Genomic DNA, 12088 nt, shown 5'->3' with positions numbered 1-12088 from the left:
TATACAGAAAACCAACGTTCTCACTTTCATATATTCACTACTTTAGCTATCACGACATTACTATCAAGATAGGTGTAGCTAGCAACCTATTCTTAAGAGCCTTACGAATTTGTTCCCCAGATTTCCTGGAAAAAGAATTTGAACTAATTTGCAAGCAACTTTCATCTTTAAAGTATCCGGACCATATAATTGAGAAAGCAATTCAAAAAGCAAACGTAATTTTCTACCGACCCCCTAAAGACAAGACCAGAGACACACCCAACAATAAAATAAAAATTCCTCACCTGGAGACGATTAAGAGAGTAACCCACACCCTTGGAAAATCCAACCCTTTTGCATTTACCTACCCAAATACCTTAGCCAAATCCTTGATTAACGTCCAACAAAAGACATCTCCCAAAGACTCTGGGGTCTATGAGTTCCCATGCCAGGACTGTGACCAATCTTACATCGGATTTACAGGTAAATCACTTCCCCAGAGATTAATACAACACAAACAGTCAGTTAGGTATGGACAACAGAACTCGGCTATTTTCAACCATATAAATGAACATAACCATAGAATAAACTGGAATATGTCACTTGTAATTTATAGCAGCAACTGCCGGTACAAGAGTCAAATGATGGAATCGGCCTTAATAAAAGAGAAGCAGGTAATGAACATCTCAAAAGACGCGAGGATTTCAGATGTCGTCGACGAAGTGTTCATTCAACCAACGCTTAACAAGATTAAAGGAAGATTATCAGCAGAGGTGACCTAAATTGTCTTACTTGTGGACGGATCTCTTGGTATAAATACCACCTTTTCTGTAAACTTTTCTCATTCATATACCTGAAGAGAGAGACAGCAGTCTCTGAAATATAGTACTTTTCTCTCTACATTTTGGTGTTTTTATGGGCTCCTTTTATTAGATGGAATTCTGTTGTTACAGAACATTTTTACCTGTCATATATATATATATATATATATATATATATATATATATATATATATATATATATAGAGAGAGAGAGAGAGAGAGAGAGAGAGAGAGAGAGAGAGAGAGAGAGATATATATTATATATATATATATATATATATATATATATATATATATATATATATATATATATATATATATATACATTTATTTTCACATCCAGGTATTTATATGTTTGTTTTAGTGGGTTTGGAAATGTCAGTGATTTTAAGGGATAATGATAATAATATGATAATAATAACAGAACAGGAGACAGAAGAGCATAAACAGTAAGAAGGAAGAGAACTTGAGTAAAATAAGTTTCCACAAGTTAAAAGGTTGCAAAAAGAGAAAGTTGTGTAATTTCACGTTGAATGAAAGACCCTCTTCTGTTCAATACTGTTTTATTCAAATATTCATATTCGTACTTGTTTGGATATTATTTGATGGTTGCCTAATATTTAAGGAAGAAATTTATGCCTCTCTCAAAACTGTTAATATTAAGTACTAGTCCTTTACTGAGAGATAGTTCTTAAGCCAACTTTTGCTTACTTAAAATAAATTTATAAATGTAGTTTAGGTTGAATTTTTAGTGACTTAATATAAAAAAAGTATATAATAATAAAATCCCTTCATGCGTATCTGTTTAGCTCCATTTTCCAAATTTATGTTCACCGAGGCTAGACTAGATAGCTAGACAGACAGAACAACAAAACATCTAGAAATCCATTCCATATATAGAAACCATTCAAATACCGCGACCTCTGGACTACAGAGCCATTGGGAGACTCACACGATACACTATAATGCCAAAGAGCAGTGATTATCTGGCAAAGTTCACTTCGCTCAGAAAGAGATTTAAATATTTTGCGCCGTGAATACCTTCAGCTTCATTCCCCAAAGTATTTAAAGCATTTCATTGTCAGAGGGATCCGCTAGAATAGCGAGATTTATTTTCACTATGCATTTGGCTGTTCATAATCTCGCGTTGTTGGATAATTTGCTATCTCTTCTAATTATTATTTACACGCTCATTGAAAGTTAAAAAAATCTTCATACCTTTCATATGACAGTTGGCTGTTGGTTTAGAATGTTTATCACTGGAGTGTCTTATATGCCTGTAAATTTTTGAGATTTGTGTCAGTGAAACGGAAAATCACATCGAAGAAGGAAGTGGAGCAATACCTAAATGACTAACTTGTAGATGACAATTTATTTATTTATTTATTTATTATTTAATTATTCATTTATTTTTTTTTTACGCAAAATGTTTTATAGTTGTCTACACATCTTGTTGTCTCACATGCAGGTCAATCGAAATCGTAATAAATTTATGCTTCTTTCGTCTCTATAATCTTTTCAATCACCTGAGGTTCCTCTGTGGATTCCTTTCTCTCCTACCCAGTGACGAAGTGATCTCACCGCCTCTGTTACTCCCGTAAGGAATCTCAGATCAAAGAATCATTAGCACAGAAAGGCTCCATCTTAAAAAAGAAAAAAAAAGAAAAGAAAAAAAAATCTTAAAAATTTCACTTTTTCTATGCTTATAATTCCTCCTTATTCAAGAAAGAACAAATTATAATTACCATCTTTACGTAATTTTAGGAATTTCTTCATTTTTATTCCTAATTATTGGACCTCTTTCAGATTTAACTATTAGTATTTTATTTCGTCCATTCATCTTATAGTTGTATGAAAGACTCAGCAGAAACATGGAGAATGACTTCGAAAACCTTGCCATAGCCATGCCGTAATCTTTGGCTCTCTTTTGAATTAGTGGTTGTAAACAGCTTTTGTTCCGTAGCATTAGAAGTTAATTACGACAGGTGGTTAACTGATAACTTTATTAGTCTGATTTGCCAAATATTACTGCCTAGTTTTAGTTAAGAATTTCATTCAAATTATTATTATTATTGTCAAGCTCTCTCTCTCTCTCCTCTCTCTCTCTCTCTCTCTCTCTCTCTCTCTCTCTCTCTCTCTCTCTGCTGGTCACTTTCTTTTCAATGTGCTGGAATATTTAAAATCAGTGTATAAGCGTAAAAAAATTAATTAACACAAGGATACAAGATTCTCGCCAACTTTGGGGAAATGATATATTCTGCAGATAAGTTACTTAAAGTAAGCGACAGTGTCAAGTATACATTCACAATTCGTTTTCCACATTATCATATGCCTTATCATTTACATTACCATTCACTTCATTATTAAAAGCCTGAGTGTCCTCTTAAATAAAAACTTCTTAAGGAAAAAATTTTCAATCAATATTCACCCCAAATCCCCGAAGCATATCAGCTATAGGCAGATCATAACGGGGAAAAATTAAATGGTGTTCGCTGGCAGGGTGTTGCCTTGAATGTTTGATTGGTTTATATCCGGATTAGCTGAGTCCATCAACATGCCACACAGAGAGAGAGGAGAGAGAGCGAGAGAGAGAGAGGGAGGAAGGGAGAGGGGAGACAGGAGGAGGGGGGGAGAGGGAGGAGCCTTGCTTCTAATAATCTGACTACGTATTTATTTGTATAGCGCTAACATTTTTAATTACTGAACCGCCTAATAGTGAATTGGCAACAAGAATATTCGAGAGATGTTTTAAAACATGAAGTCAACCTCGACTTCAGTGATAATATTCGTGAAACCAAGAATTAACGAATTAGTCCCTTTGGAAATATTGAATAAATTAACGAAATCAATAAAATTGAACGTATTAATAACCCAACATATCTCTCCTTTCAGTTACGTAAACTTTTATTAAAAAAATTTTCTCCAGTCCGGGATAAAATTGCTTTTGAATAAACGCTAACAGCATGATAGGAATCATTAGGTCCAGTCATCTTGTGAACGATATCTGTCAAAATGGGAGAGTTATAGCTCGGCTGGTGAATGATTAAGAGAACTTTAATGAATAACACAAATCCCGATGCATTGGTCCAGGGATTAAAAAAAATTATCCGCTGTGCCTGAAAATATGCTGGATGGTTTACACTTTGGAGAGAGCAAATGAGAGGGAGAAAAACGAGAGAGAATGAAGGATAATGAGATGGAAAAACAGAGATATATATATATATATATATATATATATATATATATATATATATATATATATATATATATATATATATATATATATACAGAGAGAGAGAGAGAGAGAGAGAGAGAGAGAGAGAGAGATTTCCACCCTTTTTTCAAGTTATTTTAAGGCTACTTCATACATCCGCAGCTTTTGAATAAACAGTTAATGAGAAGATTAAAGACTTATGTTTGAAATAGTTTCGGGGTCCATGATACTAATTATAATTCGAGTTGATTTTATGATATTTAGGCGGTTAATGAAAGCACATCTAGATTTTATAAAAATGTGTTCGTAAGGTGATTGGAGAGATCTTCAAGCTTATGAGACCAATAGTCAGTGTCCCAGGTGCTGCTACTAATTTCCTATAGACTTTTCTAAACAGTATTTTACACATAGCAATATTATTTCAAACTGTCTTTCTTAGTTAATTATTTTATTCTAAAGCACATTACATATAAGTAATGCATTGCCAACTCAAACGATATTTCAGTACTCTGAGTGTCTGCCAGTCTGAACAAGGGTAAATACTTTAATTATAACAACTGCTGTTTTCAAACGCTTTCGCTGACATTAAATTTAATCTCTTTAGTGTTGCTCGATTCTCTCTCTCTCTCTCTCTCTCTCTCTCTCTCTCTCTCTCTCTCTCTCTCTCTCTCAGTACTTTTACTTTGACCTACACCCAACCTCGACAGTTTATCTCGTACAAATATTTATAAATTATATTAAAGGCACACTCCATTTATGAATCGCATTTAGGTTCTCGCAAGGTGTTGCAGCATGCTTTTCTCTCTCTCTCTCTCTGTCTCTCTCTCTCTATCTCTCTCCGTTTCTGTGTGTGTGTCTCTCTCTGGTTTCTTATTTTTAAAAATAAAGAATGCATTTGAGTCTCCATTTGCATTTAGCTTTATCTCCCCTTTTATTCAGAAGCATGTTCATCGTTCTCTTTCGATTTCTCTGAACCGATTTATTTTTATAAACCCTGCTGTTAGTGTACAGGGAAAATTAATAAAAAGAACAGTTGCTTTGTTCTGATGTAAAGAAATATAAAAGGTCCTTTTGGTATTTTTATGCTTTTCCTCTTTTGTTTTGGAAGATTTTTCGGTGCCGGTGTAGGAATATGTTGCTGTGAATCCCAGGCTCGATCTCAATGTCCTGACGCAAAAGCATTGTAAGATAGAGACTAAAGATTATAAAATAATTAATATATTTATATCCTCCTAAAAACGTTTATTTTTTCGTGCCTAAAGCACATGAAGACGGCCGGTAAACTCTCTCTGATCTAGAGCCCCGTTACAGTGAACCGGAGACGCGATTTAAATGTCCTGCCTGGCGGGGCTCAGAAGTTGCAGGTTTCCGCTATCTCCTATTGAATGAAAGAATGGAAGTGGATTTAAACCATTCAATCGCCTGGAGGGATTTAAAGAGATTCATTCAGCCTGATCTGAGTTATTTGATTCAACGGATTTTAAATTACTCTCCCCTCCTCACTCATTTTTTTAAAGTTACAGGTTGCTGTTGCCATATTGCGTTACTCGTTGATTTTTTTTTCTTTTTTATTTGTGTATCTTTCTTACATTTTAATGAAATTTTATAGTTAAAAATGGTCTCTAAAGCTTATGTTGGAGTTGTTACTTTTTAAGTTATCTGATGAAAAGTATATAATAAATACGAGATATCTTATGTTTATTTTATGTGAATTAGTTACATTAAAATGAAATGTTATATAAATTTTTTTTCTCTCTCTCTCTCTCTCTCTCTCTCTCTCTCTCTCTCTCTCAAGTTCTTATACACATTCCTTCAAATCTGGTGATGAGTTAATATATCCATTGAATATTCTATACGTTCCCAACTCAAAGAAATTCTCCAGAGACAAAAGCAAGCTACTCGGAAAGAGTTAATAGCTGCTGGAATTAAGACGCACTTGTATAGAATAGCTGTGACCGAAATACTGGTCCTCCAAGTTAATTGGTCTGTCGAATTCTCGTCATAGTTTGAGTGGGAGGCAGAATATAAGTTCCTCCTCTTCCAGGAATCCTTGGTCGATGTAGTCTGGCATTTTCTGTGGAATATTGATGCCTTAGCCACTAAGTCATTTTAAACCTTTCTATAAAGCAGAATAGCGTCTTCTGCTATGGTTAAAAGTGCCATTATTGCCAGATGTTTTAATCTCATTTAGTCAACAATAAATCATATATAAATACGTAGTGTGTATGTACAAATTTAAATTTTATACAAAAGAAAATCATTTATGAAGTACAGATTCGTCATGTTGACTCAGTTTTTAACCCTTCGTGATAATGGTCTCTCTCGTCCTGGCGTGGGTGGGGTTCCCATGGAGAGAGACTACCTCCCCCCGGTTTCATTTCCCACCGGTCAAAGGAGCTGGCATCAGACCTTCAGGATACAAATAGGGTACATGCATATGTATCTTCTTGTAGATAAAACTACCTATACAGAATACGTGACCTTCAGGACATTTGGAATTATGACATACTATTTACGGATTTTTGAATGTTTTACAAGTAAAAAATTTCTTCAATACACATATTCATTCCTTTAACCCTTTTATTCATACCAAGTACTACCACCACAACACACCTATACAGAGAGAGAGAGAGAGAGAGAGAGAGAGAGAGAGAGGGGGGGGGGGGTGGCGGGAGAATTTTATAGTGCTATATGGAATCGAAAAATTTTAATAGTCCTTTAATTTGTCAAAGGTAAGATAATTATAATATAAATGATTATATTATTAACCTATTATTAATTCTAAGACTAACGAATCATGTGTACATTACAAGAGTGTCAAATATTTATCCAAATCCAAAATGTTATCGAAACATCTGACTGAAACAAGACTAGAAAAACAGAACTAAATAAAAACGAGAGACAAAAATCGCTCAGAAAAAGCTGTTGCTATCAACAGTATATTGGAAACAACAGTGTTGGCTATTTGGTGCAACATTGCAAGAAATGGACTACAAGATATAATAAAAACTCGAACAATCGATTTCAATTAAAAAAAGCGAAGAAAACCTTGAAACAAATACTATTCCAGTTATTGACTGGAATCTCTCCCTTTTGGAATATACTGCAAATGGGTTCTAGGTGCGCTGCTGTGATACTTTTACGTTGCAACTCATATGAAATTCTTGTGTATCTGAGAGAGAGAGAGAGAGAGAGAGAGAGAGAGAGAGAGAGAGAGAGAGTCCCTTCTAATTATTGTGCTTCTTCTTGGATTCCTGCGGAAACATCAAAGAATTCCGGACTGAAGAGGGGAATCCTCTATCGAGGTCACATTAGAACATTCGTCTTCTCTGATAAAAGGAGGTTGATTATTCTGTAATTATAGTTTATTGCGTTGTTTTAATCTTCAGGATAAACATATTCTAAATAATTAAGGGACCCCATAAAAATAAAAATGAAGGAAACAGTTTAAATATTTATAAACGATGCAAACCTATGTGAAATGTTAGTTAAATCTATTCTTGATTTCCTATTCTAATCTTGTTAACATATAAACTGATATTCAGCAAACAAATATTTACACAAAAAAAATATATATATTTTCCCAAAACCTTACTTGTACCATGCAATATTATACTGTTTTATAACAGATTTTATTTAAGTTTTCCAAATTACATTCTCTTGTCATAAGATGCAATCAAATTCTCTCAACTGTGAATTAACTGTGAATTTTAACTGACAATGAAACGCGATTTTATTCTTTAACAATTCAAAATTACTCGAATTATCTCTGTTAATGACTGCGAGAGTATTTGAGAAAAAAAAAAAAAACTAATCCAAAGTTATTTCAGCGAAAATACGTATGTGAAAAATAAGGTTTAATCTTAAAACTCAATAGACACTTTTCACTTTAAATCAGAGTTAAATCCAATCTTCCTTTGTTTGACGCCTAAGGATCAAATTAAATTAGTCAATGCGTGGATTTGTATTGGCAGACTTCATAGGTAATTGGTAATTTCAAACACTATGTTTGAAATGTTTTGCTACATTACAATCTCACTTTCAATCTCACTGGACAGTAAAGGCGAGAGAGACCCACTATTCGTCAAGTGATTATTCACCTTCACAGGTCGAATTGTCTAGTGTGACTTCGCAAGGAGCCGGGGGGAGGGTGGGAGGAAGGGGGCCGGGATGAAAGGTTGAAATGCCTCCATCTGTCGTCTAGCAGGGATTTGCGTATCGATGTTTAATTAGACCTTTGCAAGGGCTCCCCCAAACCGATGCCACATCAAAGGAAGACAACAATCACTCAATAGGGGAAATCTCCCGTCAGTCCTCTCAAGGTGTATCCGCCTACGCCACTGCTGGTTGCTATCTTTGATGTTTCACGGGATCTTTGTCTAACAAAACGATGGGTAATTAGGAGGGGGGAGAGGGGGTAATTGTATCTCTCTCTCTCTCTCTCTCTCTCTCTCTCTCTATTATATATATATATATACTTATATATACATATATATTATATATAAGTATATATATATATATATATATATATATATATATATATATATATATATGTGTGTGTGTGTGTGTGTGTGTGTGTGTGTGTGTGTGTGTGTGTAGGGAGATTGATAGATATATTCCATACAGAAAACGAGCAGAACAATAATTATGTGAGCTAGTATTGCATTATATCCAAAACTCGACAATCAAGTGAGCATTCTCTCTCTCTCTCTCTCTCTCTTCTCTCTCTATCTTCTCTCTTCCTCCTCTCTCTCTCTCAAGAATTACTGCATCCACCAATATCTGCTTGTTTGAAATATAGGTTCAAGCTTCTAAGGGAAATTTCCTCCCGTTAGATGAAGTTAACCTCACCTCTCTGCATCATTATGTAGCGAGAGACGAAGCGGAGGAAGGTATTGCATTATTCAATCACCCGGCAGTCGGTGGTGTTTGCTTAGTTAATGGAAAGGGACTGTCTAGATCCCCATGAGGGGGGCGGGGAGACGAACGAGTCATGTAGGTTTAAATCGCCTTCAGTAAATAATGATGTAAGTTTGGATCTGTTGTGTTTCTCTTGAGTGTTGATTTCGAAGTGTTTGGATTGGATATGTTTGATGGTTTCATATGCATGTATGTATGTATGTATGGATGGATGGATGGATGAATAGATGTATGATGACTGTACACGCGCCTATGTATGTATGTTTGTATATGTCTGTGTTCATTCGCTTACCTACTGTGATGAAAGTGTAATTGGTCAGGCTACTTTATAACACACCATAAATTTTGAGAGGTTAAAATACATCCATATTTTATACGGAAGGCAAGTTTATTTTTTTCAAGAATGTGCGAGAATCCTTCAGTGCAATCCGGGAATTAGTAAACATTTGGCCAGTGGTTTAATTCTTTAATTAAGTTTCCAATTGGCTAATTTCCTTATTTTTTTCACACGTGATAGCTGAAAAGGACTAATATACACTAAATCTTGAACACTTTGCGGAGCCGTAGTTTAGGGCTTAGCTTCTTAAAGGAAAATGAATTAAATAGAAGCACATCCTCTCTGTGTGTGTGTGTGTGTGTGTGTAAACATATTCCCCTGTAATCAGTTTCTGATACAATGTCATTCCGATTCCAAAGCCAGGATGATAACCTTTGTAGTTTCTTTAATGCATAGATTAGCGGAGGTTAATAACCTTCGTTGCCAAAGACGAGGTCCTAAAGTCTCGATAACATAATCTTCTTCATTAGTGCTTCAATAAGTCTTGCCTTACATAAGTAAGACAAAAAGACGATATTATTTTAATGATTCAAGTCAATGGCCTCTGCAGTGGGCTTGTTCCATACGAATATATATATATAATATATATATATATATATAGATATATATATATATATATATATATATATATATTATATATATATGTGTATATATAGTATATATAATATATATATTTATTTATTATATTATATATATATATATATAATATATATATATATATATATATATATAGATGTTATATATTAGTATATATATCAATAATATATATATAGTTATATATAATAATATATAATAATATATATATAATATATATATATGTTTGTATGTATGTATATATATGTATATAGATATATATATATATATATATATATATATATATATATACTATAGATATATATATATATATATATATATATATATATATATATATATATATATATATATATATATATATATATATATATATATATGTATATATATATATATATATATATATATATATATATATATATATATATATATACATATGTATTTATATATTTCATTAAAAATGATGATTGATTGGAAGGGATCCTATTTTTAAAGGTAATGATATTGAAAAAATCTTATTATGACAGCAATTTTTCAGTAATAATAATAATGAATAATAATAATAATAATAATAATAATAATAATAATAATAAAAATAATAATAATAATAATAATAATAATAATAATAACTCACTCAAACAGATTGAACTTTCACTTTATAAAATCATGTTAACTGGAATTATTGACGAAGTTAATTCAGGTAATGAAGAGTTAGGTATAAATCGCTGTTTCCAGTACACTCCATACTATCTTAATAAAAAACTAACCTGGTTAGAGATTAAACTAAATTGGTCGAATTCCAGGTAAAATAAGTCCAGTTAACGAGTAACCTAACTTTGGCGTTTTTATATAATACGATATATTATCAACCATTTCAAAAGGCCTGCAGCTTGTCAGGATTTTGAATACCATGTAAATTATCCTCTGCATCAGATTTCGTCTATCATTTTGCAAGATTTCCACCTCAGCTGTTCTGTGAAATGTACCTTTTCTCGGACTTTATCCCCAAAAATATGGCTTCCTGGGTCCTAAATCGAGTGGCCGAAATCTCGGTCACACCTTCCGGCCGCAATGTGTCGTCAGCGAATGTTTAAAATTGGCCTCGACTTCGCTGTAACAGCGAGAAGGAACTTTGTTGCCGACAGACGCTTTTGCATTTGACAGCAGTGGCTGGGGGTGGTCTGCTTTGTGGAGAGGCAATAAATACATAAATACTTAGATACTTTCTTAAGGTCAAGAAAAGGTCAAACGAGGTAATGCAAACATCGCGCTGACCTCCTCCTTCTCCTCCGTCGAGACGTTATGCAAATGACCAAAATAAAAATGACAAAAGGGCGCTGAACAGAACACCTAAATATATGCGCTGGGTCGAACTGAGTTTCCGAAGATATCTTCACGTTGAAGAGCCCCCTTACCCCCTCTCATCAAAAGAAGAAACTTCCAACTTCATTTGACTTATTAGACTTCCTTTCGAACATTTACATTGAATTACTATTAGTCAAAATGGGCCCTGGGGTGGGTTGGTGGGTAGGGAAGGAGGTTATAATTACAAAACAGGGGAGAAGTGTTTATCTTTCAAAGGTGGTCTTTGATAAGGTGAAATGGTTGAGGAATTTTTTATCATTTTTCATGAAGTAATGTTTGTGCCTTTTATTCTGCTTAGTTCTAATTATTGAAATATAAAGGATTCTTTTTTTTTTTTTTTTACTATAAACGAATACAATTGTAATGGTGGATTTTTAAAAATATTTTTATAATCTAAATACTTTTTTTACATTGTATATTTCAAATATTTTCAATTCCAACTACTTTTGTAAGAGAAATAATTTATCTTAATTCCACCCACTTTTAATTGACATATAATACTCCCATAGTCTTCAGTTTTAAACCAAAATTTAGCTGATTATATAACTATTAATTGACGAATAACATAAATAACTGTTAATTCAGTTTCTAATCAATAGTAATTCCCAGATAGTTCAAACTAAAATATATGATACTTGCTATTCATGCAGAATGATACAATATTACAATATAAGAAACTGAGAAATCAATAGGTCTAAATATATGTACTTGTACTTCAGATTTATTATCTCAAAGACCCTTACGAAAGCCACAGCTGAATATAGGCCTAAACGTTAACAAAATATAACTAAAAATCAAAAGTAAGCCAAGGAACAGGTAATTCCTTCCAAGAGAGTCGGAAAAAAATCTAAAGCTCATTTT

This window comes from Macrobrachium nipponense, chromosome 1 (assembly GCF_015104395.2).
Source record: "Macrobrachium nipponense isolate FS-2020 chromosome 1, ASM1510439v2, whole genome shotgun sequence".
NCBI classification, from domain to species: Eukaryota; Metazoa; Arthropoda; class Malacostraca; order Decapoda; family Palaemonidae; genus Macrobrachium; species Macrobrachium nipponense.
This window is presented reverse-complemented; position numbering follows the sequence as displayed.